The sequence below is a fragment of the Hyperoodon ampullatus genome (genome assembly GCF_949752795.1).
Source record: "Hyperoodon ampullatus genome assembly, chromosome: 3".
In the NCBI taxonomy this organism is placed as follows: domain Eukaryota; kingdom Metazoa; phylum Chordata; class Mammalia; order Artiodactyla; family Ziphiidae; genus Hyperoodon; species Hyperoodon ampullatus.
This window is the reverse complement of record NC_136916.1, coordinates 165,749,960-165,777,518: the sequence shown is the minus strand read 5'-3', so window position 1 is coordinate 165,777,518 and position 27,559 is coordinate 165,749,960. Positions and strand designations below refer to the sequence as shown.

Sequence of the window (27,559 nt, the reverse complement as noted above, 5' to 3'; positions counted from 1 at the left end):
CAATGTTTGCAATAATGTAAAATGGCAGAGTGTTGAAGGCATTCTGGGCTACTTAAATCTTAGAGAATAGGGAAGCTTTAGCTCTCATCCCTTCCTTGTACCTAATATATGTACCTGAGACTTCTTTTCTTTTTAATAAACATGATCCATATCCTCACATTGTTACGTGAGAGAAATAACAACTAACAGAATGACAAAAACAGGTCTCGTTGCCCATACACGTGAGACCCGGGGCAAAGCTGGAATGCACCCAGACCATGCCAGCCAGGAGACCTTTGGCTGGTCCACCCTTTTGATGCAGATGGGCAGATTTAGGGCTAAGAAGGACCAGGAGCCCCTCTGTATTTTCACAGTACATGGCAATCACCACAAGCACAGGGGAGGTCTTCCCTGCAGCCCAGAGCTCTGGGCCAGGCTGCCCCACAGGCTGAGCCCCCCGGGATTCTTGGCCACATCAGAAGTGCTCCTGGCTCTGTGCTTGGGAGAACAGAGTCTCTAACCGATACAGGAAAGCACTTCAGTGGCAGATAATAATCTTTTCGATCACGTTGGAGAACAGGTAGTATTTGGGTAGTTAGTTCAGTTAAAAGCATGAAGGAGGGTGATGTGGGGACATCGGGTGCAGGCTGTTTGCTGTATCCAGGATTTTAAAAATTATTACATGTTTTTAAACAACTGGAATAATGTTCCGGTCTTCTAAATGATCTGTTCTTGTTGTCTGATACACAGTGCCACAAACTTCCAGGATCTATTACTTGTCTGTAATTTTGCAGACCAACCTGGTACATTTCCATGAGGACCAGAAATTCCATGTGTGGATCTGCTCAATGGGATTGAGAGACAGTAGGTTCAGAATTGAACATCAGGATTCCCGATTTTGAATGTGTATAGCTGTTGAAAATATTCATAATCTTAAAACATATTTAATATGCAGTTTAGAAATGTTTGCAGGTGTTCTGGGACAACTGGGGCCATAGGAAGGTTTCTGTTGGGGGTAGTGACCCCAAAGCCAAAAGGTTTCCTCGGAGCCCTAGTCTCTACTTTTGGTGCCTGTTACCATCTGCTTTAGGGCTGTTGTGTTGAAAAGGGCCACATGTCAATGACTATATTTAATTAATTTGTCTAACATATCCTACCTTGTTCCAAAAAGAATTTGCAATACCTTATGAAAATGCAGTGCAACTAGAATTTTTTTAAAGGACAGGCAACAATCAAAATAAAGGGAAAAGAAGGGTAGGATACCCAAGGTAAAGTTAGGAGATAACATTAATATATAAAATTAATATCCTAGGTTCTATGTATTGGTTTAAAAGATAGAGTGGTCAGTCATGAATATGGCTCTAAGCTTCCCGGTAGCCAAGGCAACGAGAGAAACATAATCACTTGTATGGTTTAAATGTTCAGATTAAAATCAACTTGTTACCAAAGAGGAATGCAGAGGTCCCTGGTACTAATTTGTCCTTTATTTTTTTATTATTATTATTTTTTTGCAGTATGTGGGCCTCTCACTGTTGTGGCCTCTCCTGTTGTGGAGCACAGGCTCCGGACGCACAGGCTCAGCGGCCATGGCTCACGGGCCCAGCCACTCTGCAGCATGTGGGATCTTCCCAGACCGGGGCAAGGACCCATGTCCCCTGCATCGGCAGACGGACTCTCAACCACTGCGCCACCAGGGAAGCCCCTAATTTGTCCTTTAGATCCTCAGAGGGAGTGAGAGAAATCCTTAGTTATGTAGCCAGATGCATCCTGAAGATTATGCCTAGTTCCATGGGCAGTTTTCTGTAACATCTCTTCAGGCAGGGCCATGGCAACGAGGCGTTGAGAAGCCAGTTCTTCAGTGATAGCCCAGGGATGTTGCCATCTTTAGGCTGGGGTAGGGCCATGGAATCTGTACTTTTAAAAGCTTCCAAGTGATGCTGATGTTCAGACAGACTTGACAGCTTCTGTTTTAGGTAGTGAGAAAAATGTAACTAAACCAGGTAAGTGTCCAGAGCTAGAAATACTGGGTTGATGAGTTGCCAGTGACCAATCATGTGAGAGGCCCAAATTCACCTGTGGAAGTAAGTCTAGAGAGGAAGGAGGGGAGAGTGAAGGAGCCTGAAGGGACACAGGGAGGGGAGAACGGGATGCATTCCCATAGCAGACCTCTCTTCATATTTTCTCCACCCCTTTTCGAGGTAGAGTTTAGAAGGGAAGCGATACAGGGGCTTCCCTGGTGGCGCAGTGGTTGAGAATCCGCCTGCCAATGCAGGGGACACGGGTTTGAGCCCTGGTCTGGGAGGATCCTACATGCCGCGGAACAGCTAGGCCCATGAGCCACAACTACTGAGCCTGCGCGTCTGGAGCCTGTGCTCCGCAACAAGAGAGGCCGCAACAGTGAGAGGCCCGCGCACCGCGATGAAGAGTGGCCCCCGCTTGCCGCAACTAGAGAAAGCCCTCCCACAGAAACGAAGACGCAACACAGCAAAAATAAATAAATAAAGTACTAAACTCCTACCCCCAACATCTTCTTTAAAAAAAAAAAAAAAAAAAAAAAAAAGAACTTCCCTGGTGGCGCAGTGGTTGAGAGTCCGCCTGCCGATGCAGGGGACACGGGTTCGTGCCCCGGTCCGGGAAGATCCCACATGCCGCGGAGCGGCTGGGCCCATGAGCCGTGGCCGCTGAGCCTGCGCGTCCGGAGCCTGTGCTCTGCAACGGGAGGGGCTACAACAGTGAGAGTCCCGCGTACCGCAAAAAAAAAAAAAAAAAAAAGGGAAGCGATACAGATTGGGAAGGTATACTGTAATGTGAATAAAGACGTTTGAAGGTAAAGCACATTGAATATACCTTTAAATTGGATCACTTTAATTATTAGTTATATTTATCATTATTGAATATGAATTCTTTAAATTAGAAAATATAATAAGGTTTAGAAAAGATTTACCAGTAAACAGGGCTCCAGTGGTACTGGCTTTGTCACAGGGGCTGCCACTTACTAACCTTGCCTCTTACGTGCTCGGCATCGAGCTTGGGCCATACCTGCTCCCCGTCGCTAGACCTCACCGTAGCCCTGGCATCGTAGTCATCTCCCAGTCACTGGCGAGCAACTAAGGAAGGAAACGGGGGAACTGGGATCTGCTCCAAATTTGCCCATTCCAGGAGAATCCAGAAACTTGGCAGTCCATTTGTGGTTAAGTGTCCTTTTTTCTTTTCCTTTCTTCTTTTCCTTCTTCTTCCTTCTCCTCCCCTTCCCCTCGCTTCCCCCTGACCCCCTTGCTGAAATAAGGTCAAACATGACATCAGAAGTGTCTGGTTGAACTAAGGGGTTAGGGGCCAAGAGTCCCCTGCCTCAGCCTCTCTCACAACCCCAGTGTCACCACCCTCTCAGAAAGGCCATGGAGCGCCACTGGGCCAGGATCTCACTGCCATCCCAAGCCATGGCCTGCAGCGCTTTTGTAATGTGACTCTAAGCCCCATTTGTCATGGCTCTAGTGTGTGTGTGTGTTCAAAAGACATTCCAATTTTCAGCCAAAGGACAGATGGTTATTTCCTATTTCATTCTTTATGAAGTCTCGTTTACTTTTACAAATTAGAAGAATAAATAGACAGAGTCTCTATTATGGTATTAGGATATGATGCCCAAAGTTTGGTACAAGTGCACGCACCACTGTCTTTTCATCTGTGTGTTCTGAAGAAACCCTGCCCCTTGGAGAGTTCTCACTGGTACCCAAGCTGTGCACTTTGTGTAACGCTGAGGTTAAAATCGGCCGAAGGCCTGTGACCAGAGAGCATCTCACACCAGGGCCGCTAACGGAAATCAGCTCCAGCGTTTCAAACTTTTTGTGGTGAAAATTCAACCTGATGGGGAAGCCCAGAGGGGATTTTGAGAGATTTTCTCATCTAGCCTCCTCCCCCCAGAATCGGATTATGCACAAATTGGTACTTACAGGTGGTAATTAGTTCTGTTCTTAAAAGATTTCTCTAGAGGATAATTTTACTACTTTCTTCAATAGTACGTTTCAGCCTGAATTTCTGGAAGGAACTTCTTCCCACTCTTTAATTTGAAATTCTCTTCTGATGGTTTAAATAGAATTCCCTTCTGTGCTCTGTGAAGAAGAAAACAAATAACAAAACAACAAAATGGGTCGGTCCCCTGCATCTTATGATTATAACACCTTGGAAGTGTTGCCCTCACTATCAACACCCATCGACCCTGTGGGAAGATGGTGGGACTCAGCCTCTAGCAGTAGGGTGGGTGTGTATCCTTACGTGTCCGTGTGTCCGTGAGTCAGCAGAGGAATTGATGATGGTGATTCATGGGAGCCTCCAGCCCCTGCCCCAGTTACCACCACCACATACCTGCAGTGTGGCTGGCTAAGGAGGGCTTCATTTTCCGACTAAACAGTGGGGTTTTTCTCTGCTCGAAGATAACTGATTTATATTGGTTTATACAGGGTTCGGACCTTTGGCCTCAGTGGTTAACCCCGTGTGTTTTCCTATTCACCTAACCTGCTACTCACACAGGCCTCTGCTATTCACAGAGGTCCCACCTGCTCAGGCTTCTGTTGGCAGGATGTCAACTGTGGCCTCATCGCCAGGTTTTCCCTGAATAATGAATGAGGCAGTGTCGAGCAAGTCAGAAATAGAAATCAATAAAGCTAAATTCCACCAAGAAGAGGCAGCCCGGCAGTGGACTGATAGAGAACACGGAGGCCACTGGGTGCCAAACACAGTAATGCACAGCCTTGCACGCTCGCGAATTGGGGAAAGAGAAAACAGAAGGCTCGTGACTTGGGAAGAGTCGTAAGGGATCGGAACTTGGGATATACCTTGCTCAGTGGGAACGAGGAAACGTGAGCAGACTCTCCAGAGCTCAGCTTCTTTCCTGCCGATAGAGCAGCAGCTTGGTGCACAAATCTCCCGGGAGCCAAGCACCAGACATCTTCATAAATCCCATGTGTGCAGCTGTGTGACCAAAATAGACCCACACACGCCCTGTTTGTCCTGGCCGCGTGGAACGTGGCAAGGCTGCGAAGTCTGCAGAGACATCCTTGATCCCTGCCCCTGCTTCCCTTGGTGCTGAGCTGCCCATCAACCGTCTGCTCAGGTGCAGCCCCCCGCCCCACCCCAGGAGGGGCACACAAAAACAGGCTTGGATCACAGGAGGCAATGTCTTGCTGATGGACTGATTTTAGTTTGAGGGCGATTGAAACTCGTGGTGTGGAGAGGCTTTTTTCAATGCCAGCTGTTCCATGAAAGACTACTCGATCTCCCCTTTGAAAATGATAGCAGGCATCCTTCAGGAGGATGTGGGGATGGCTGGCAGGACGGGCAGGGCTGTGCCAGCTAATTCTACTTAGTTGGCTGGCAGGTAACCAGACTTAATCCTTTCATTAAAGGCATATCAGGTGTGCCCGTTGGATAAGTGTTCAGACACACCCACCCACACACACACCCTTCAGACTCCTTGTGAATCTCCATCACCCATGGACAGGGGTTTTGTGCCCTTAGGTGCATTGGAACATTAACCCAAAAAAACATGAGAACCACCTGGTATGGTTTTAGAATGTGTAGGGAGGGCTTACTGTGCAGAAGGCACTGATGGAATCTCACTGATGGATTCTTGAGGGCCTTGATGAGGGTCATGTTTCCCTGAAGATCCCAGTTGGCTGACATCTGAGTCTGGACACCAGGCCTTATTAATGGTTCTGTTCGAATCCTGTTTAGAATATTCTGCAGGGTGCTTTGAAAAGAGTGTTGGACCGGGAGCAAGGACTTCTGATTTGATCTTTGGACCACTCCTTCAGAGCCAAACGTGTAGAGTTTGTGTTCAACTCTGTGCCTCATCCGGATGGGAGTGTTGGGTGGCATCTAGCCTCTGTTTACTGGAATAGACTTTTGCCATAGGACTTTTTTTTTTTTTTTTTGCGGTATGCGGTCCTCTCACTGTTGTGGCCTCTCCCGTTGTGGAGCACAGGCTCCGGACGCGCAGGCTCAGCGGCCACGGCTCACGGGCCCAGCCGCTCCGCAGCATGTGGGATCTTCCCAGACCGGGGCACGAACCCGTGTCCCCTGCATCGGCAGGCGGACTCTCAACCACTGCGCCACCAGGGAAGCCCAGCCATAGGACTTTTTGTACTTAATTTTTCTGGCCCTTCTCGTGCTCAGTGCTGTGTCTGACCTGGAGTGAGTCGATGCTTGGTGAATGAGTGAATGAGTAGATGAATGAATGAACGCAGACCAGCAATACTCATCTGAGTAGACAGCCTGTGCCTGATATAAATATGGAGAGCTCAGTCTCCTTGGGTTTGACTTGAGTTCACACAGTTGGAGATTTGGGCATCACTTGAAACTGTGCATTTGTAGAAAGGAGAACAGAAAGTGGCCACATGGGCAGGTGGCTTGTGGAGACAGAAGTGTTGGCGTGACTGTGTGAATTTCTCCAAAGACACTGAACAACGCGCTGTGCCCTTAGCCTTCTGTGCCTTCATCAGGAGAAGGATTCCGTGGCACAGAGTCACACACTCCCTGTGTGCGGGGTAGGGGGGTGGGATGCTGGGGGAGAACTTGATGGAGGGGCCCCTGGCCTCTGGGAACCTAGCCTCCAGGACAGTTCACTGCACAGATGCACCGTGTTCAGGAAATCCAAGTGGAGGAATAAAAAAAAGCTCTAAATCGATATAGGAGTGTCATTAAAGCACTTAGCTCTCTTGCGGATCCCCGCTAAGTGCCTCTAATGCACTGTGTGTGGGGGGGGATGGATCAACAGAAGGTCCACTTTGGGCCGCAGCCGGGAGGGTGTGGCCAAAGAAGGTGGCCTTGAGGGCTCTGGGTCTGAGGAGGTGAGAAGGACAAGAAGCTCTGCTGGGGCCCCTTAGGAAGAGACGTATGTTCAGAAGCACAATTTGTAAATGACCCCACCCAGCGGAGGGCACAGACCGATGGGCCAAGGAGAGGTGGGCGGAGGGCAGATCTGGCACACAGATGGGTTTTGTTTGTCAGACAGAGTGACTTTGAACATATAAATTCATTACCAGTGCTTAAAATTAGGAGTTTTCACAGCAGTGTTCAGATTTCTGGTTTCTCTTGACAACTTGGAGATACGGCAGCCCCGGGCCCACCCTGCCTCGGGCCGGGAGCTGGCTGGACCTGAGTGGCCATGCTCCGTGATGTCCAGCTTCATGGTTATTAGCACCATACACCCTGCTTCACTCGGGCTCTTGCCTCTGAGTCACTGGTTAGAGAGCAAGCTTCCCGGTTCTACTGGGGAAATAGTCCAGGTTTGGGCAATTAACGCAGCCCTGCTAAAGGTAGGATAGGATGGTGGTGATGGCCGCTAAAACATTTGGAACTAATGGCTCGCTATGGTGGACTCGCTTCTAAGCGTTGTGCTGGCTTTAATTCACTCAACCCCGTGGAAACCCATGCAGGCAGGTACGGTTATGACCTGTGTTGACAGGTGGCGAGACCAGAGCATAAGTTTCATAATTGGAATTAGCTGCTCAGGTACATGCAGTTCTTCTGTGACAAAGCTGGGATTTCCACCCAAACAAGCTGGCTCCTGGGGCCGCTCTTGACGGATGAAGGAAATTTTGACCATCATTGAGTCTAGTGTGGGTAGCACTGGTGCCCAGGGCTGTGTGTGGGCCATTGCCATAGAGTCTTGCACAGCCTCTGGGACACATACAGATGAGGGAATGGAGACTTGGAGAAGATAAGGGACTTCCTCAGGGATACAGCTGGAGTCTAGAATGAGGGCTGGAGAATGAGGAAATCCTAGAGGATTTCAAGAAGTCAGTGAGGGACTCAAAAAACACAATGATGGCTGATGAGAGGGAACAGAGAAACTGGAAAGAGGGCAGAGGAGGCAAAAGGTTTATAAGGACGGATCTTGACAGACGTGTCTGTTTATTCTCTTTCATTTGGAGCAAGGTTGAATTGCGGTTCCCTTCTGGTAATTTGGCCTGTTTCTGGGCACTCCAGCCCAAAGGCATTCGCTCCCACCAGCCAGACTTTTATCTTAAGAAACGACTCTGGGAGTGAAATAAGATCTGATCTTTTCTGTGCTCTCAGTTGAGATTTCTGCAGCCCAGTCTATTTCATGGGAGAGAACCATTGGATCTCCCCCACGGACAGCATTTCAGGGCCAACAGGAGGGACCAGGCCTAATGCAGTGATGAAAACTGGAATCGTCTCTCCACCCCGAGGCAGCACGAACACGTAGCAGCCCTGGGCAGCGCTCCCTGGGGAGCTCCTTGGAGTCACTCTTCCAGAACCTTCAAGCCCTAGCGTGAATGTCAGGTTCCTGCTGCAGGCCCTTTTCCACGATGCCCATGAACCCTTCCGAGAGTAAGGCAAGAGGATGCCTGCACACGCATGCGTGCGCCCTCCGTTTTTGGTCCCCCCAGGCCTGGGCCATCTCGCGTTATGCCTCGATGAGCAGTGACAAGCGGGGGCAGCAGCGAAGCCATTTATAGCTGAACTGTGGCGGCCCAGGTGCCCGACGCACTGCGGCACGCTCTTCTCGCTGGCCCACCAAGACCCATGCGGAGACAAGACACAGACATTCAGTGCCCTTGACAGCCCCCTTCTAAGCTCTGCCTGACCTTGTGGCCTGTCTCTTCATAAAGCGACTGCCCTCTTAAGGTAAATCGGGTGGTTTCCACAGTCCTAAACCTCCCCACGCTTTGGGGCAATACATTCACTGCTGTATTTTCCATTTCTTTAATGGAAAACCTCTGCAAATTTTATATTCTGTTCATGCTGTATCTGTGTATTTAGTCTAGTAACAGTGTTTTTGTTTACTTTTAACTCTCCCTCAAGTTGCATGTAAAATGGAGGCTCAGGTATCATTTTCATCTTGGCTTTTCAAATACCATCACATGTCAGGGGTGGAGTGTGGGTGGTAGCAGATGACCCAGTTTGAGAAGCTCATGTAATAAAAGTAGTCCTAGGCTCTGTAGCCTGGGTTTGGCTTGTAGTTCACCAGGTTATTAGCTGAGTGTCCTTTGTCAAGTTGCTTAACCTCCATTTCCTCATCTGCTAAGTGGGTATAAGGATCACTACTTTGTGAGGCTGTTACAAAGAGTAAAGGGGACGATTCAAATGACTAAGCATGTAAATGACGCCTCATAGACACTCAGTAAATGGTTGCTGTTCAACATACAGTACTTCCAAAGGACTTTTCCCCGACATTTTCAACCAACCCTGTCTGAATTCTTAGCTCGTGTATCACAAAGCTACTTTATGCCTTTGAGTTGTTTTATGACCTCCGTCCCCGCGTTTGTAAATGCGTCAAGGTCAAAGGCCATATATTCAGACGACTTCGTGCTTCTCATAGCATATCAGTAGTATTCTGTAGGTATAGTCTATGATTTGTGCCTAGAAATGATTTTATGAATCGAAAATAGCACATTCTATTAGAACACAAAAAAATAACTTGAAAATGAAGAAACATTTCATAAAGGACATGGCAGTCAGGTGGGGTCTTTATATAGAAGGACAGCAGGACATCTTAAGTGTTTGTTTAGCTCAAGTCAGCCCCCTCTATCCTACTAAACTAACAAGGTACACCTACCTCCTCCCACATTAAATATCATTATATATAAACTATGCTCTGGACTGGTTAGTATAATGTTATTTTTAGAGACGTTTAAGTGATTTTTTTTTTCTTTAAGTTTACAAGGTGCTTTTGCAGTGAGTTTGCTTTTCAGGTCTCATTTTTGTAGGCCTTGGAAAGCTTGGAGACCCCAAAAACATTAGAATTAGGGGACCTGATGGATCAGACAACTAAGAAAAGGATCCCAGGCAGATGGGATGGTTTTGTGAGTGAGGTTGGATGGCCTAGGACGTATTTCGGGACCGTGCCTTTATCAGGTGTGACGGGGCTGCAGGAAGCGTCTGGGAAGTGGAGAGTATAGTGGGAAGAAGATCAGAGGTTAGAGAAGGAGGAGGTGGTGCGTTCTAAGGAGGTTCTCAAGTAGGGGCGCTTAGTTAGGAAAAATATAAATCTAGCCCTTTCAAAGCCTAATTTTATTTTTTTTAGATAGTTCTCAGTAAAGATCTTTTGTTTTTTTCTTTCAGTTAGCAGGATGGGACATATATGAGTTTGGGGACAGCAAGGACACTTTCTTCTTGACTGTGCCATTCCCTATGGGCCTGGCAGAGTAACTTGACTTCTTGGGGTCCAGTTCCTCACCTGCAAAATGTGAGCATTGGTCTAGGAGACATCAAAGGCTGTTTTGTTTTACATTGTAACTAACAGATGTCTTTGTGGATTCTCTCAAAAGTGTCTCATTGCTAACCATCACACAGTACACTGGAGTTAGTTATACATTTATATCTTTTAAAAACAAAAAACCTCAGTCCTGCTCAGTTGCATTAGTCCAATGGACTGGAGGAGTCAGCTCACTTTTTCTATAAAGAGCAGACAGTAAATATTGTAAACTCTGCAGATCACACAGTTAGGTTTTACAGCTTCTAAACTCTGGCTGTGTCCTGTAAAGTTTTATTTACTGACACTGAAATTTGAATTTCATATAATATTCATGTCACAAAATATTCTTTTTTTTTCAATAATTAAAAAATATATAAGCCATCGTCAGCTCATAGGGCATCCATACAGAAACGGACAGATTTGGCCCATGGGCTGGCTATAGTCGGCTGACTTCCGAATTAGTCTGCCCTCCTTGGCAGCGGTCGGATTTTATCCAAGTTCCTGCTGTAGTCCCGCACACCTCTGGGCCTTTATGGCATTGTACCATCATGTGTTTCTCCCAAGCATCTTATTCAGGGACTGTGAGACCTTTCTCCACAGCCACAGTCCCTGGCGGATAGTAGGTGCTTGCTGAATGCTTTCCAAATGCATGGTGTAGTAATTGTCCCACTTGCAGGATGACTCTGTCTACATGAAATATTGGGAAATTATTGTTTCATTCCTAGAAGGCAGCATCTGTTTGGACAGATCCCTACTGGAAGGTATTTATTGTCTGCATCGTTGAGTGGCTCTCCTAGCATTTCAAAGGCTGCAATGCTTGTAAATAAATTCTCCTTACCTGACAGCCGCTGTTCTAAGAATTACTCAGCTGAGGAGCTCTGTGTCTGTGATTCCAACTAAGTGAAGACGCTGTCAGATGAAAGGGGAAAGGGCTTGGGAGAGGAGGATGGAGCAGTGACAGGGAAGACAGCAACAGAGGCCTTGACCGCCCCAGGTCTTCTATAAATACACCATGTGGGTCCACAGGAATTTCTAGATACCTTCCTCTCCACCGTGGCAAGCTTTTGAGAATACAGCCCATCTGCTGAGTCCAGACTCCCAAGAGGCTCATTTAAATGAGCCCCTGAAATATTTATTTGATCACTTGTTTGTAATTTTAAGGCAAGAGCTTTATAATTTCAACTAAGGAGTGGTGTTCAGTATTCAAGCAAGGTGATGTTTGTCCTGGCTTCCACTTTCCCGTGAGAGATGCGAGGCACTTAGGGAAGATGACTCTGCACAGAGCTGTATATCTGGAGGATATAATGCCAGGAAGCACAAAGAAGAAATTACGACCATTTACTTGTGTATTATTTTCTCAATTTGAAGCACTTGAATTCCAGAGCTCTTAAATCAAGAGGTTGAATTCCTGGCATTTTAAAGTAGACCACTTGAATAAGCTGTTTAAACCATTAGAATGGCTTTTTAAAAAATTCACCGGTTTCTTGGATTATTTGCTCTTGAGATTTACTTAATTGAAGTTTTTGCCTTTTCATTTTACTTCAAGCCAAAATGATTTCTACAGTTAAGGAAGTTTTAATTTTATTCCTCTGGGTAGAGTAGATTTCATACTTCAATCAATTCCCCAACAGGTGAAAGCAGGCAGTTTTCCACAAGTTCCACATAGCGCACTATACATAGATACATGCTTAGGGTTTCAGCTTTGACTTTCTTCCCCATGGGCATCATATCTGTAAATACAACGGTTGCTACATTTTCAGGGTCTTAGGCCCATATCAGCTGAAAGCTGCCTTTGATTAAAACAAGCCATCAGGGAAGGGAGAAGATAGGGATGCGAAAAATATTAATAATGAAGTTATAAAATTGTTCTAGACACTGATTATAGATCATTTGCTTCTGTTGACGAAAAGCAAAACAATACTAAAATGCAGAAGTGTGGAGGGTAGAACTAAGATCAGAATCATCTATTTGCATATTTATAAAATGCCTATTGTACGTTAGTGACAGTCTCAGACCCTCAGGAAACCAGCAGTGAATAAGTACTAAGGTCTCTACGCTGTGACATATCTATTTTAGTGGGAAGTCAGAAAGCAAACAAATAGAGAAATGAATATGTAGTGTGATCTCAGGTGGGGATACTTGTCATAAATAAGAATAAAGCAAGGCAAGGATAGAGTGGTGGTCTTAGGGTGCTATTTTAGGGAAGGCAGCCAGGAAAGGCCTTTCTGAATAATTGATGTAGGAACCAAAATGAAGAGAAGGTACCAGTCATGTCACCATGTAGGGGAAGAGCTTTTTAGGCAGAGGGCAAGTGCAAAGGCCCTGTGGCAGGAACAATCATGGCTTGTTGAAAGAACAGTAATATCAATGTGGCTGGAGAGGTATGAACAAGACAAAAGGTTGTAGGAAAGGAATTGGGAGTGACAAGCAGAGGCCAGATCATCATAAATCATGAAATAGAGATTGGGGTTCTATTCTAATTATGATGAGAAACTGTTGGAGGGTTTTGAGGAGGGGCAAGACTTAATCTGGTACACCTTTTATAAAGATGACTCTGGATATATGTCAATCCCAATCTCCCAGTTCATCCCACCTCCCTTTCCCCACTTGGTGTCCATACGTTAGTTCTCTACATCTGTGTCTCTGTTTCTGCTTTGCAGATAGGTTCATCTGAACCATTTTTCTAGATTCCACGTGAGAACCTACTTTATAGCACAGGGAACTCTACTCAGTACTCTGTGGTGACCTAAATGGGAAGGAAGTCCAAAAAAGAGGGGATATATGTATACGTATAACCGATTCTCTTCTCTGTACAGCAGAAACTAACACAACATTGTAAAACAACTATACCCCAATTAAAAAAAAAAAAGTTAGGGAGTTTGGGATTGACATGTACACACTGCTGTATTTAAAATGGATAGCCAACAGGGACCTACTGTATAGCACAGGGAACTCTGCTCAATGTTACGTGGCAGCCTGGATTGGAGGGAGTTTGGGGGAGAATGGATACATGTACATGTATGGCTGAGTCGCTTTGCTGTGCACCTGAAACTATCACAACATTGTTAATCGGCTATACTCTAATATAAAATAAAGTTTTTTAAAAAACTATAGAACAAACAAACAAACAAAAGATCACCCTGGAGAGTGGAGGACAGAATAGCTGGGCAAGTGGCGGGGTCTGTGGAAGTGGAATTCAGTTAAGAGGCTACTGTCATAATCCACATGAGGGTGATGGCAGTTTGACCAGGGTGCTGGCAGTAGAGGTGGTCAGACATGGCTGTTTACCATAAACTCTTAGCAGAGGCCTTGAACTATACAACTTTTTCTCTCTCCTTAACATAATTCAAGCCTAAGGTATAAACTTACTGAATTGTCTGTTTAATTGAACCTGGAAGTACGATCTAATTTGACACCTTCTAGTAATTCTTCTCTGCCCTCTCCTAGCTCTCCTGGATTCCATAAAGCTCCACTAATAACCCAGTTTTTTTGGTTTTACTCATCAAAGTTTTCTTAGTTCCCAGGCATGGATATGAGGGCAAAGAGGTAAAAAGGATATCCTTCAGGTTTGATTACAATAATCATACTTAAGTTCTATATACACTTTGCAATTTACAGAAGTTATTTTATTTTGTATCTCTGTTTTTGCTCCGGAGACTCTTGATGAAGGATGGGTGGATGGATGGATGGACAGTTGTGTGGATGGATATTGGATGAGTGGAAGGAAGGAAGTCTCTCCCTAAATTCTACACCCTGAAATTGGAGGGATGAATTGGGAGAGGAGATACTATTCATTTAATTTGATTTTCTCAGTAATCCAGATTTGAGCTTTTTCAACCATGTCCTGCCTTCTCTTTTCTTCAGCTATGCAGCTCCATTCCCCAAACAATGAGTTAAGAGATAGGGACTAAGCCAAGGTTCTCCCCACTCTCTCTAATTGCCCTTCACTGGGGCCTTCAGAACACTGAGCATAGGAATATGGGAAACACACCGTTTCAGGGTAAAGGACCTCAGCCCTGGGGTATGTTCCTCATGGGCCTCTGATCTGCTGTAGTGCAGACACCCAGGCCTGGAGGAAATCATGCCCTGGGAAAGTATATCTTTTAATTTAAAGATGTAAAACAATTAAACTGTGAACAGCAGCTCTCAGCGGTGGCCTCTTACCATTAGGGTAATGTAATGGGAAAGACTGTTGATATTTTGGGGTTGATGAAAATGTTGACCTTTTTTTCGGTAACAGTTTTATTCAGGTGTAATTCACATACCATACAATTCACTGGTTTTTAGTCTAGTCACAGAGTTGTGCAATCACCACCACCATTAATTTCAGAATATTCTTATCACCTCAAAAAAAAAAAAAAAAAAAGCCCATACCCTTTAGCCATGGCTCCGCCACCACACCCCCAAAATGATCATTTTTTAAATCAGATATGTAAGTCATTGGCCTGCTGGAATTCGCGCTCTGATCCTGAGCGCTCAGAGAGGGCGCCTGTAGGCTTGCAGCATGCGGAGGGGTTAGGGCAGGTGGGGCTCTGTCCCCTTGCTGCTTACCGTGTGTCTCAGGGGGCCCCCTTCCCTGCTGGGCTCCTCCAGAGTTTGTGTGTGTGTGTGTGTGTGTGTGTGTGTGTGCGCGCGCGCGCGCGCGCGCACATGCGCATGTGTGTTTAACCAGGCCACGTACAGAGCACACACAGGGAAAAGCTCCACTTTGGGGGGAGAAGGAGGGAGAAATGTGAATTTTGAAGCATTCTATTATGTCTCTTTTACCTGAAAATTGCTTCTTTCTCACGGAACTGCTTTTCCAAATGAGGGCCCTGGTGGATGAAACAATCTTCTTTACTTTTATTTCACAAGTGATTTGTAATCTTGAGGCTGAGACGCTCCAAATGGGGGGAAAATGTATACTGCAAGAGATACCCAGTTCAAGAGACGGGGATGAGAAAAGCCAAGCTCCTGTTTCTCTCCGTCTTTCTTTTTTTTCCTTCCAGTGCCTTTTTCAAGCACTAAAAGCCCCAAAAATTTTGAAATGAGAAACCTGTAGTGAATATTGTTTCTTGCTGTCAAACAAGAAAACATTTCTTGCCCTGGAGTATTTTATGCCCCAGAACACTTCTTTGATATTTCGAGTTGCAGGGTGAAGATTGTCAGCTCTCAGCCGATAGATCAGTGCAGCATCCTAAAGACGGAAACAGGAAGAACGTGACCGATGCCCACCTGCGTATCTTTTGCATGTGCTTCCAAAAATAGGATGCGTGTGCATTACACTTAATTTTTTCTTTGTATTTATTAACGTTTTGGTATTCCTTTGCTGCATAAAAACATAAAAAGCCCAGAACTTAGGTTATCCAGTTCTGCTGCTGCTTTGAATTCAGACTAGCTTTGCAACTTTTGAAGCTTCAGTTTGCCCATCTGTGAAATTCATTCAGCAACCCCTACTGTGTATCCCATAGCACTTCCATCCACCTGACAATATAAGTCTTGATTATTTTCCATCTTCTCATCACACCCCTAGAATATCAGCTCCTTAAGGCCGGGACTTTCTTCTTTGTTCATTGCTGTATTCCCAGCATTTAGAACAGTACTTGGCATATGGTAGGTGCTCCGTTAGTATGAGTTAAAGGAAATGAGCACACACATGCTCATTTAGGAAGCACGTGCTTCAGTGCTTCCTGACTTCCTACCTGAAGTCAGGAAGTTGGACTTAGACGATTCGGAAGGGCCCCTCTGGTTTTTAACGTTTGATCATCCATGCCAAAAGCCCTCTCCGGAAGCTGTTCTGACACATTTTTGTATGTGTATGAAGGATAACTGGGTTTTCACATGCCCTGATCTGAACTTTTTGTGTGTTTCCCTCTTCTATAATCTTAAGGAGAAAGTTAAGTCTGGGGAGTCTTCACTCTTGTAGCTATAAGAAGACAAGGTAAGTGTTTTTCTCTGTGGTCTCCTCTGAAGTGAAATTCTTATACACATCATATCCTGAAGGGCAGATTTCTTTTTGTGTATGTATATGTCAGCTTACATAGTAGCACATGCCCAGAGCCTAATGGGAAATCAGACAACAAACCTAAAACAAGTCTAGTAAATTTGCCTTTTCATACCCTTCACACTTGATAAGATTTTCCTGACAGTTGGTAGGTGAACTCTGAACATATTAAGCCATAGGCAGATTCCTGTGTGACTTTGCTTCCTGAAGATAGGACTCGTAGAAGGACTTGTAGATGGCATTTGTAGGTATGGGGTAGACAAGGGAAAATATTTCAAGACTCCTGGATTATTTGGGGACCTTGCCTTGGGTTGCCTTTGTATTATAAGGTCAGATTTAAGGTCAGGAAAGACGAGTACCAATATGATTTGTTTCTGCCAAAGAAAATACTTTGTCTTTTGCTGAAACTTGATTTCATTTTGCTTGGTTTCTCAGGGTGATTTTGCCTCAATTCTGTACAAATCGGATTTCTAGATACTTGGTGTGAAGATTAACTGCATGTCTCTACTAGTTGACAATGAGTTGGATTTTGCAGGTTGGCTTGTTGTAACTTTTTTCTATGAGCATCTCTGTTAGCATCAGTGCAGAGAGATTTTCTTGTGTAGCCAGGGCTGAATATAGCTTTTTACTGTTTTCATTCTCCTGCAAGATGGACTTAGGGGAGCTCTTATGTGAACTGAGACATGTCAGGGAGAGCGCTCACATGGGTCCATTGGCAGATGCCAGGCAGACACGGCTGTGTTTAGATTCCTCCCTCAGAGTTGCAGGAGCCCATTCGTGGCGCTCCCTCACCTCCATAGGTCATGGAAAATGGCAAAAGTAGGATTGTTGAGGTCATTTTTTTGAAGCACTATTATTGTGGTTGACATTGATCATTTACTACTTCAGTGGCATTCCATGATGTCAGGTTTCCTGCATTTACCTGTAGAAGAAGGAAAATAAACCCTCTCAGAAAAGAAAAGGGCAGCATTATTATGTGTTCATGGAGTCATAGCCTCATTGTCTATCGCTGCAGCCATCAAGGATGTATTCATATAAAATAACACAGCAAAGCTGATGCTTAGAGGTTATGAAAGAACATACAGGGTTTGTCAAAACTATATCTGGGTTAAAATATGTTGTGATACTCCCAGCCCTCCTTAACAGAGGCTATTTATAATACAGTGTGGGTATTTGTGCTGCTTTCATTGTATGCATCCTGAATGAAGAATCAGCTCTTCAAAAAAAACATTAAAAATAAAACCCATGTTGTAGAAATCTGACTTAGCCCAAAGAGATTGTGGGTGTCTTAAATGGCTACTCATTTCCCAAGGTGGCTCAGAGGTTTCCTCTTGGTCGTGAGATATTTTGACATGGCATCTGTACTTTGCCTTTTAAAAACGATGTTCTGTATGTGAAAATACATACATACTTCCTCACAATCACTTGTGTGACTCTGCAGGGATGTGAACCCCCAACCTCCTAGGAGGGAGGGTTTGTCTCCTCCTGTTTCTGAATTGGCCTCACCCCAGCTTCTTGCCCCACCAGGTTCTGGTTTCCAGCTTGGACCATTTCATTTCTCTCTCCCATCAGGGGGCAAGACTGGTTGAAGAAACTCTTGTACAGAGAAAGTGTAAATCATACCTCAATAAAGCTATTAAAAAACACACACACACAAGCACCCTGATTAATGGACTATGCCACCACTATGTGAATACTGTAAGTGGTTTTTAAAAATACCTCTTTCACCAGAGTGTTTTGGTTCAGGGTGTGTATTCTTGGATTGTTTATTATTATTATTTTTTTGTATAGCATTGATAGGAAAAGGTAGAACTCTTATAATAATACATGCAGTATTTAGATTGGATAATACCCCCTTCTCTTTTTATGGTGATTTCCTGACTTTCTCCTTTGCTTTTCCCTGCTACTTAAGCATCAAGTCTCGGGCATTTTCCCAGTGTAATTGTTGATTAAGTGCTGCATATCCTGCAATGATTATGAGAAGATGATTGTATTCAGCTTTTAATCTTATGAGTGTCAAATATTTTACTTTAATGGTATCTTTATTGTTATTATTCTTCATAGCTCTTTCTGTTTGAGTAATGCAATCAGGCAAAATAAAGGTAATAGCACCAATTCAGCACTTTTAGAATAATAATTCTTTGTCTCAGAATGGAAAGTGCCATCTGCAGGCTGTTCTGAAATGCTGATTGGGATCTGCAAAGATGGAATTAGGAATGCCTTAGGCCTCTTTTGGTTGCAAGTAACAGAAAGCAGCTAGCTCAAGAAGAAATATATATAAAGATAGAGACCTATTGGAGGCAGTACCAAGGGTCTCAGGACCCCAAGGCCAGGCTTGTAGCTGGGAGGCACCAGGACTGGGAACCAGACGGCTGCCAAGAACGCAAGCAGCACTCACCTCCTCACTGCTTCTTTCTGTGCGTCCTCTGTGTTTTCTCTAACGTTGTGTATGAAGTGGTCAGTGGTCATCGGTAGCTTTCAAGCTAAATATCCTCTGTAGAAGAGAGCAGCCCCCGTGGACCCGCCATCTTTTGGTCTCAGTTCCCAATTCCCAGGAGCAATGGGAATTCTGATTGGAACAATTGTAGTCATGTGACCCCCCCCCAGTCCAGTCAGCTGGTCCAGGAGAGCCGTCTCATGACGTGAATCATGGCAACCAGGGGCTCTCCCCGTGGGCGAGGGAAGGTGCAGCTCCAGAGAAGGAGGCTCGGTGTGAATGGACCTGACACCTGCAGTAGGGCTGTGTTTGTGTATTTTTGTGAGAAGGACGGCGACCCTGACTCCTCATGCAGCCTTCAGTGATGCCCCCCACACTTCTGCAGGAATCTGAATGCATATTCCAGAACTTGGGTTTCTGAGGGGAACCCCCAAAAGCAATTTATAGTCGACTGCCTATTGCTTAGCTGGGCAAAAGGAATCCACAGTATGAGTAGCTCCAGTTACTGATTCCGTAGCACCAGCAGACTTTCTGGTTCTTCCCTTAGACACTGATGTCTCCACTTTATAGATGGGGAAACTGAGGCTGGAAGGACAGTGCGTCACCTGTTGTCATGTCACTTGTTCTGGCTGACTCCAAAATGCAGAGCCAACCATGGTGCTAGGTTTGGGCTTTATCTCTACAAGCTGACAGCTGATGCCTCATGGGTATGTAGGGAGGACAGTAGGTGGTTAATAGGGAAGTGGCTGGTTACACGTTGGCCTGAAGTGGAAAATTTGCTGGGAATAATCCATATTGAGTAATATTTGTGCACATCATGAGGACTTAAGCTCAGCATGAACTTTTCTATATAGAAACCTAAAATCCATGTAAATGTTTTAGTTGGACTTCAAGCCATAGGGCATCACTTTGAGTAGAGAGTGTCACAGGGATAGAGTTCCGACGGGTCCAGCCAGTGTCATCCCCTACTCATCGCTCAAAGGATTCCATTGTCTGTAATATGGGGGATGGTACTAACTGGAAAACTGTGGCTTATCAGTCAGTGCTAACTAACAAAATCATGGAGCCGGGGAGATTGGTGCAGTTTCTCCAAGAGTGATCATCGTGGGTGGCGAGTATTGAGTGAGGTGTAGAGAATCAGACTGTCTATATAGATGCTGCTGCCATGGAAAGAGCACTGGGCTGTCAGGGTTCTGGGGGCCTGGCCCAGCCACTGACCGTCTGTGAGACCCCAGGCGAGTCACTGCCTGCTCTTCATCACTCCGCTTTGTTTCTCCCTTTCTTTTTAATATGTTGTAAAAAAAAAAAATCATAAAGTACAAAAAGATATATAGTGAAAACTGTCATCCTCCTGTCAGAGAAATACAGCTCTAGGCCCCCTTCCCAGAGGTAACCGGCATGATCAGTTTCTTAGGTGTCATTTGATAGCCGATGCCTTTACACACCTGAGTATGTGTGCACATTTATGCAGACGGGGACATACCATATGCATTATTCTGATCATAAAGATCTTTCTGTATCAATGCATATAGAGCTATCCTTTTTTGGGACTCCGGAGTTTTTCACTGTGTGGCTGGACTAAAGTATCCTCTGGTCTTGGACATTCTACAGATAGGGTTGCAAAGTGGCGTTTTGTTGGCTCCTTTCCTTAATTGAGTGAGGTTGAAGGCCATTTGTATTTTTTTCTGTATGTTTCCTCCTTTTGCCCGCTGCTCTTTTTTTTTTCCCATTGAATTTTTCTTTTTCTTACTGCACCTCATTTTCCAAAGAGGTAATGATCCAAGTGCCAGTGAGTTCTACAATTAGGAATATTTTAGCCGGGGGAGAGATCTGATGGATGTTTACTGAGAAGCCCGGGTACCCGGGAGAAGGCCCCGCGTCAGCTGCGGAGGCCGACTTTGTTTACCTGGTCCCTTTCTTCCTCCCCATTGTCGTTGAGGTGAGGTCACTCCGAGTTCCTCAAAAAGCCTCAGACTTAGTAGGGGGAATACCTGCCCAATAGTGGGGCTTGACCAGTTTTTGCTGGTTGAACAAAAGAGAGAACATGGCATCGTGGAACAAGATTATCTTTGGGATCAACTAGTTCTCTAGACATTGACCTGGGTTCAAATCTTCTTGGCTCCAGAATTTGCAAGCCATGCAAACCTCTCTGGACCACAGTTTCCTCATCTATAATATGGGAATAATAATACTGATGTTGCCAGGCTGTTCTGAGCAATAGAAAGAACCTAGTAAAGTATCGAGCACATGACAGGTTTTCAGTAATTAACAACTTCTAGTATTAGTGTCATTGTTCTGATCAGGACTATTATTGCCATCACCATAAACCCAACGAGTGACAGTAGGGCCATGGGCTAAGACTAAACAATTGATTCATGAGATGACCATGTTATATGAGACTGTGACTTTTGCAGACCATCTGCGTCTTTGCAATAAACGTTGATTTGCACCTACATTGATTTCATTTGTCTTGTGACCATCATTTTCTTACAGGCTTTAAGCCTCTGTTGCTAGACATAGTACATAATGCCCGTGTAGTTTCAATGCCCATCCAGTTTTCGGGCCTTGAAAAGGGAGAGTGATTTGAAAGTATTCTACTTGAATTTTTAGTGAGAAAGATCTGAAAACTCTTCTCCTCACCTTGCCTCCCCCAAGAAGTCTGAGAGATCAAAACAAATAATCTTTCTCTCTGCATCCCTTAAACCCAACTTAAGAAATTAACGAAGGAAGATGGATAGAGTGAAATAAGACTCATCGAGAAGAAATGGGAGCTTCCTAATTGATTCCCACAAAGCTGCTGGTTATTTACAACTAGGAAAATTGCCCGCTTGGAGATACCAATTCAGCGCTCTGGTTCCACTGGCTTGACAGGAAAAAGTCACTGCGCCTGGCTGGCAAAGCTCTTAGGGAGGAGGAAAGTAGAGTGAATTACATCTGACTGTTTAACACCATCTCATTCATAGATTTCTGCCTTTTCCCCCAGTGGATCATTCGCAGTCTCTTTTTTAGTATATAATTGTTCATTTTAAATTTTCATGTTTGCTCTAGCTGGGTGTATGTTAATTACTGGCAGTCTGTAATTATGTTGTCTATTTGTCATTTCCATGGCAGCAAGGGTAGTAAGCTAGAACTCTTCCAATAGCAAGAATTTTAATTTATAATTCCCTCCCCCCAAACCATTTAGAAATTGATACGTTTCACTCACATTCTAGATGTAGTTCAGTAAATGCCATGTTATTGATGTTCATTATCAGGTTTTAAGCTAAGAAATGCCGCTGTACACTAACTTAGAGATTCCCAAGATTTTGGTGTATTCATTCAACCCACAGCCACTTATTGAGCACCCACTGCACACTAGGTGCTTGGGATATATTCTCTGAATAGAACAGACAAAATAAAACATCCTGTAGTTCTCTGTGTAACCGAAGGACTGCCCAGCTGACCCCTAAAGCCACTGTCTGGCTGGCGGCAATGGCTGTGTGTCCCCTAGGCTGCCAAACACTTGTCTGTTCCCAGCACTGTAATAATGAGGAATATGGTAAGAAGGTAGAAGCCACTGGCAATTAAAGTTATTATTTCACATTAAAGTCCCCCTATATGATATTGGCAGCTGAGACATACATGGAAAACATAATAGTTTAAAGATCATCAGATTAGTTCCAGACATCCCCAGGATCTGGGTGCAAATTAAATTAGAGGTACATCAAATTGACCCAATCAAGAAGCAGGGCTGGGATTAGGGAGCATGTTCTTGCTGTATGGACCAGGTAAACAGAGTGACCGTTGATACTGCCTAAAGCCACATGCCTCAAAGGAAGTTCCAGCACCCTAGATTGAAATTGACCCCTGGAAATGATTCCCAAGACTGGGCTGTTCTGGTGCTATGAGTACAGAAGGTGGGGACTTGGGAAGGGTCTAGAGTGGAGCTGAAGACTAAAGGTTCAGTGAAACTGATTTAAGAGATTGTCCTGCTGGTGGGTAATGCTGAAGAGCAGGTGCTTACGGGAGAAGGGATCTGGGGGAAGTTAGGCAGTTGGAAATGCTCTATCTAAAAAAGGCATATGGGGCTTCCCTTGTGGCGCAGTGGTTGAGAGTCCGCCTGCCGATGCAGGGGACACGGGTTCGTGCCCCGGTCCGGGAAGATCCCACATGCCGCAGAGCGGCTGGGCCCGTGAGCCGTGGCCGCTGAGCCTGCGTGTCCGGAGCCTGTGCTCCGCGACGGGAGAGGCCACAATAGTGAGAGTCCCGCGTACCGCAAAAAAAAAAAAAAAAAGAAAGAAAAAGGCATATGACTTGAGTTCCTCATAGTCATTCAGCAACTTTTTTTTAGTACTTATAGAATGTGCTAGAGCGTGAACAAGACAGAGGTCCTGCCCACATGGAGCTTCCATTTCAGTGGGGGAAACAAGACAGACAAATAGGACAGACAGATGGACAGATAACCAAATGTGATATAATGTAACGTTGTACAGTTATGAGTGCTACAAAGAATTATAAATGGGATAAAGGAATAGAGTGATCAAGGTATCCTACTCTATTAGTCGTTTTTTGCACTTCACTAGTTCTCAGTATGAGAAGAAGACATTAAGGGGAGGGGTGGTCATGTTTTGTTCCTTTGGGGTTTTCTGGTTTTGTTTGTCTTCCCCCAAATCAATACAGGGCTTTTAGTGCCTCTTTAAAATATCACAGAGAGGTCTTAGGAATCATCTGGCATCTTGTTGTTTCTGTAGCTAGATAACTTAAATCTTATTCATCCCCTGCTGAACTGGTCTTTCTGCAGAGATGTAGATACCATCTAAAATTTTTCTAATATTCTTGTTTTCAACTGTTTTGGCTTGCTGAATCAAAGCAGCTGAATTTGATGCAATTTCAATGTCATTTTCTTTGAGAATTAACTCACCTTTCTGGTCTTGAGGTACTGAACAAATGATGTCTGGCCTCACCTGAACCCGGAGCATCTATTTTTTGCCCAAGAAATTTCAGATTTCAACAAGAGACCTGTTCTGAATAACAACATTGATGGGGAGATGAGCATACACAGACCTCATTTTGTAATGGAAACCCAACATAATGCCCTTGATCATGTTCTGTACATGATACAGGTAGTCGAAAAGTGGCCAGTTTCTTTCTGTATCCCCACCATTTGTCAACCTGGAGCCTCTTTCTTTTGTTTCCAAGGAAACTGAGTTCTACATTGGTATGATTGAAGTCCCTCCAAAAGGCTCTTCTGGTTCCCTTCACAGTAATTGTGTGGCCCTTCACACAGTAATTGTGTGAGGTCAGCATTTTCTGGAATGTCTGCAGTCTGATTGCTGAGAATGGTCTTTATCCTCACAGTAAATGCAGCAAAGAACAGTTTTTATTTTTAACAAACCTTGTGAGATAATTGTAGATTCATATGGAGCTGTAAAACAATTGTAATTCAGAGAAATTCTGTTTCTCCCAGTGGTAACATCTTGCAAAACTATAGTATAATATATATAATCTCATCTGTATCTACAAAAGAATCTTGCTGAGGTTTTGATAAGAATTGCATTAAGCCTATATATCAGTTTGAGGACAAATGACATCTTTACTATGTTGAGTCTTCTAATCCATGAACATGGTATACCTCTCTGTTTGTTTAGATCTTCTTTGATTTCTTTTATGAGCATTTTTGTAGTTTTCAACATATAAGTCCTATACGTGTTATATTTACACCCAAGTATTTCATTTTTCTTGAACAATTGTAAATGATATTATTTTTAAATTTTTGGTATCCATTCATTTATTGCTAACATATAGGAATATAGTTGATTTTGTATGCTTATCTTGTATTCTGAGACCTTGCTGAATGTACATTTTAGTTCTAGAAGGTTTTTTGTATATTCCGTAGGAAGTTCTATGTAGACAGTCTGCAAATAAAGACAGTTTTATTTCTTCCCTTTTGATCCATATGCCTTTATTTCACTTTCTTGCCTTATTTCACTGGTTAGAACTTCCAACACTATGTTAAATAAGAGTGGTGAGAGCAGACATCCTTGCCTTGTTCTCAATCATAGGGAGGAAAGCATTCAGTCTTTCCTTATTAAGCATAATGCTAGCTGTAGGGTTTTTTAATAGATGCTCCTTGACAAGTTGGGTAAGACCCCTTCTATTTCTAGTTTGCTGGGCATTTTTATCATGATTAGATGTATTTTTCATATACCATTTCTACATCAGTTGATATGATCATATGATTTTTCATCTATAGCCTGTTGACATGGTAGATTACTTTGATTGATTTTTGAATACTGAACCAGTCTTCCATCCCTGGAATAAACCCCACTTAGTCACAGTATATAATTCTATTTAAATATTCCTGAATTATATTTACTAATATTTTGTTAATTTGGTCTGTACCTTGCCTTTTTTTTTTTTTGCTGTACGCGGGCCTCTCACTGCTGTGGCCTCTCCCATTGTGGAGCACAGGCTCCAGATGTGCAGGCTCAGCGGCCATGGCTCACGGGCCCAACCGCTCTGCGATATGTGGGATCTTCCTGGACCGGGGCACGAACCCGTGTCCCCTGCATCGGCAGGCAGACTCTCAACCACTGCGCCACCAGGGAAGCCCACCTTGCCTTTTTTATACGGTCCTTAGTTGGTCTGCTTTCTTCTCTCTACCTTTCAGAGTCTTCTTATGTTTGTCTTATATTTAATGTCCATCATTTTTAGTTGTGTTTGGTGGGAAGAATAGGGAAAAGTATGTCTATTCCATTTCCTGGAAGCAGAAGTCCCTTCAGATGGTCAATTTTTAGGTATACTTTTAAGCAGCTGTATAATTTACTACCAGAAGAAAAGAAAATCCTGAATTCAGGTCTTAATGAATAAAAATGTTCGACCAAGTTACTGGTTTGACTTGCTTGATTCTAAAAGAAGCTGAACAAAGAGATTTAGGCTGAGCACAAAGGTGTAAACATATCAGGTCTTCAGTATCACTCCTGTACTTCCCAGCAGAAGAAAGACCTGTTAGGGTCATCAAAGTGTCAGGGACATTATACAGGCTCTTACCCCAGCAGATTGGCACTCACCAACAGAAGCCTTTTGATGAACTTCAATCCACTGTCGTGCCGACAGCATTCACTTAAATTGCATTTCCGGGACCTCCCTGGTGGTGCAGTGATTAAGACTCCACGCTCCCAATGCAGGGGGCCCGGGTTTGATCCCCGGTCAGGGAACTAGATCCCACATGCATGCCGCAACTAAGAGTTCACGTGCCGCAACTAAGACCTGTTGCAACCAAATAAATAGATATTTATAAAAAATAAACTTGCATTTTCTGCAAGCTGTTGGTAATACCAGATATTTACAAAAAGGTGCTGTAGGCACTGCTGCATGCTCTCAGTTGCCTATCAACAGTTATTTGCCAAATAATTGTGTGTCGGGGGGCCTGAAACTTAGGCCAAGGGGGACTTTTCTTCTGTTGTAGACAGATGATGATGACTGGTCAAGGAGATGAGTTCTCAGAGGGTCAGTGAGAATCTCTTCTGCATCAAAAGAGCTCCCATTCTTTGCTTTCATTGGTTGGCTTATTTTTCTGCCTTTCTTATGATTTCCAAGAAATATGGCACGGTAGTAGAGGTCACAGAGATTCAGTGGGGGAATCAATAAGCCACAGGGTTCTAACAGCCCCTGGTTTCAAAGGTCCCTCTCCATGGTGAAGTTTTCAAAACAGCAGATATTTTCCATTCTCCTCTTATCTTCCTGCTGGTTTACTTTAGCAAGTATTTACACGCACCTACTGTGAGTGCAGTGATTGAGTAAGAAATGATCCCTGCTCTCAAGGAGTGGTAGGCAGAGAGGGTACAAATGACCATAGTTCAGGGGTCACCAAGGAGCAGACAAAATGCCATCAAAGGTCAGATGCAGGTAACTTGGCTTTCTGCTGGTGAAATTTGAGCTGGTGCTTCAAGAGGTAGGAGGATTTCAGCAGCTGGGGGTAGGGTGGCACTGCTGGCAATGGGTGGGCCGAGAGGTAAAAGCATAGGCGCGTCCAGGGAACATAGCACAGAGCACGTAGGGCTGGACTGAAGAGAGAACAGCACTTTCCTCATCAGCGCTCACCTGCCCAACCATTGAAAATAAGCATCTTTTCCCCATATGACCATTAGAACCATAATGTCTTTCCACTTATGTTTTTCCTTCCACTTTACCTAAAGTGGGCTTTTGTCATCCCCTCATTCATTTGTGCACTTGAGTTAAGACTTCAAAGTGTGCTTACCTACCTAGCGTTAGGGGTTGAATTGCACCCTCCACCCCAAGATATGTTGGAAGTCCTAACCCACCCTTCGGTACCTGGGAATGTGATCTTATTTAGAAATAGGGTCTTTGCAGATGGAATCTGTTTATGTCTTGTCATCAAGATGAGGTCACTAGGGTGGGCCCTGATCCCCTGTGATTGGTGTTCTTATTAGAAGAGGGAAATTTAGACACAGACACACACGGGAAGAACTCCATGAGATGATGGAGGCAGAGATTGGAGCTGCAAGCCAAGGGGTGCCAGGATGGGTGACCAGCACTGGAAGAGGCAAGGAAGCGTTCTCTCCTACGAGTTTCAGAGGGAGCATGGCTCTCCAGCACCTTGATTTTGGACCTCGTTGTTTTAAGCACCCAGTTTGTGGTTCTTTGTTATGGCAGCCCTAGGAACTAACATACCTAGTTTATACCGGGCCCTCTACTCGTGGAATCTGACTTGGATTCTACAGTCTGTCAGGGAGGTTCACTTGTGCCTGTTGAGGTCACATCGGTGGCTAATAGGTGGTCTTTGCAGGGGGAATTTGATCATCAGAGGGGCTCCTCGGTTTTCTGGTCTTTAGGCTGAGGTTTCTGGGATCTACATGGAGGACAGTGAGCTGGTGACAGAGGGTGGAGTGAGCAGGCACAGCCGACTGTGACGTGGTTCCCATTAGAAAAATGCAGTAGATGG

General features: G+C 44.5%; 1 protein-coding gene and 1 pseudogene across 2 annotated transcripts in view; one reads left to right on the top strand and one right to left on the bottom strand.

Moving 5' to 3' along the window:
* FOXN3 (forkhead box N3) overlaps positions 1 to 27,559 on the top strand; it is a 238,618-nt gene that overhangs the window by 139,046 nt on the left and 72,013 nt on the right. The window lies entirely within an intron of this gene.
* LOC307050847 (large ribosomal subunit protein uL6-like) overlaps positions 23,355 to 27,559 on the bottom strand; it is a 34,649-nt pseudogene continuing 30,444 nt past the window's right edge. Inside the window, exon 3 of the transcript in view lies at positions 23,355 to 23,945. The product of the transcript in view is annotated as a large ribosomal subunit protein uL6-like (transcript). The remainder of the gene's footprint in view (positions 23,946 to 27,559) is intronic.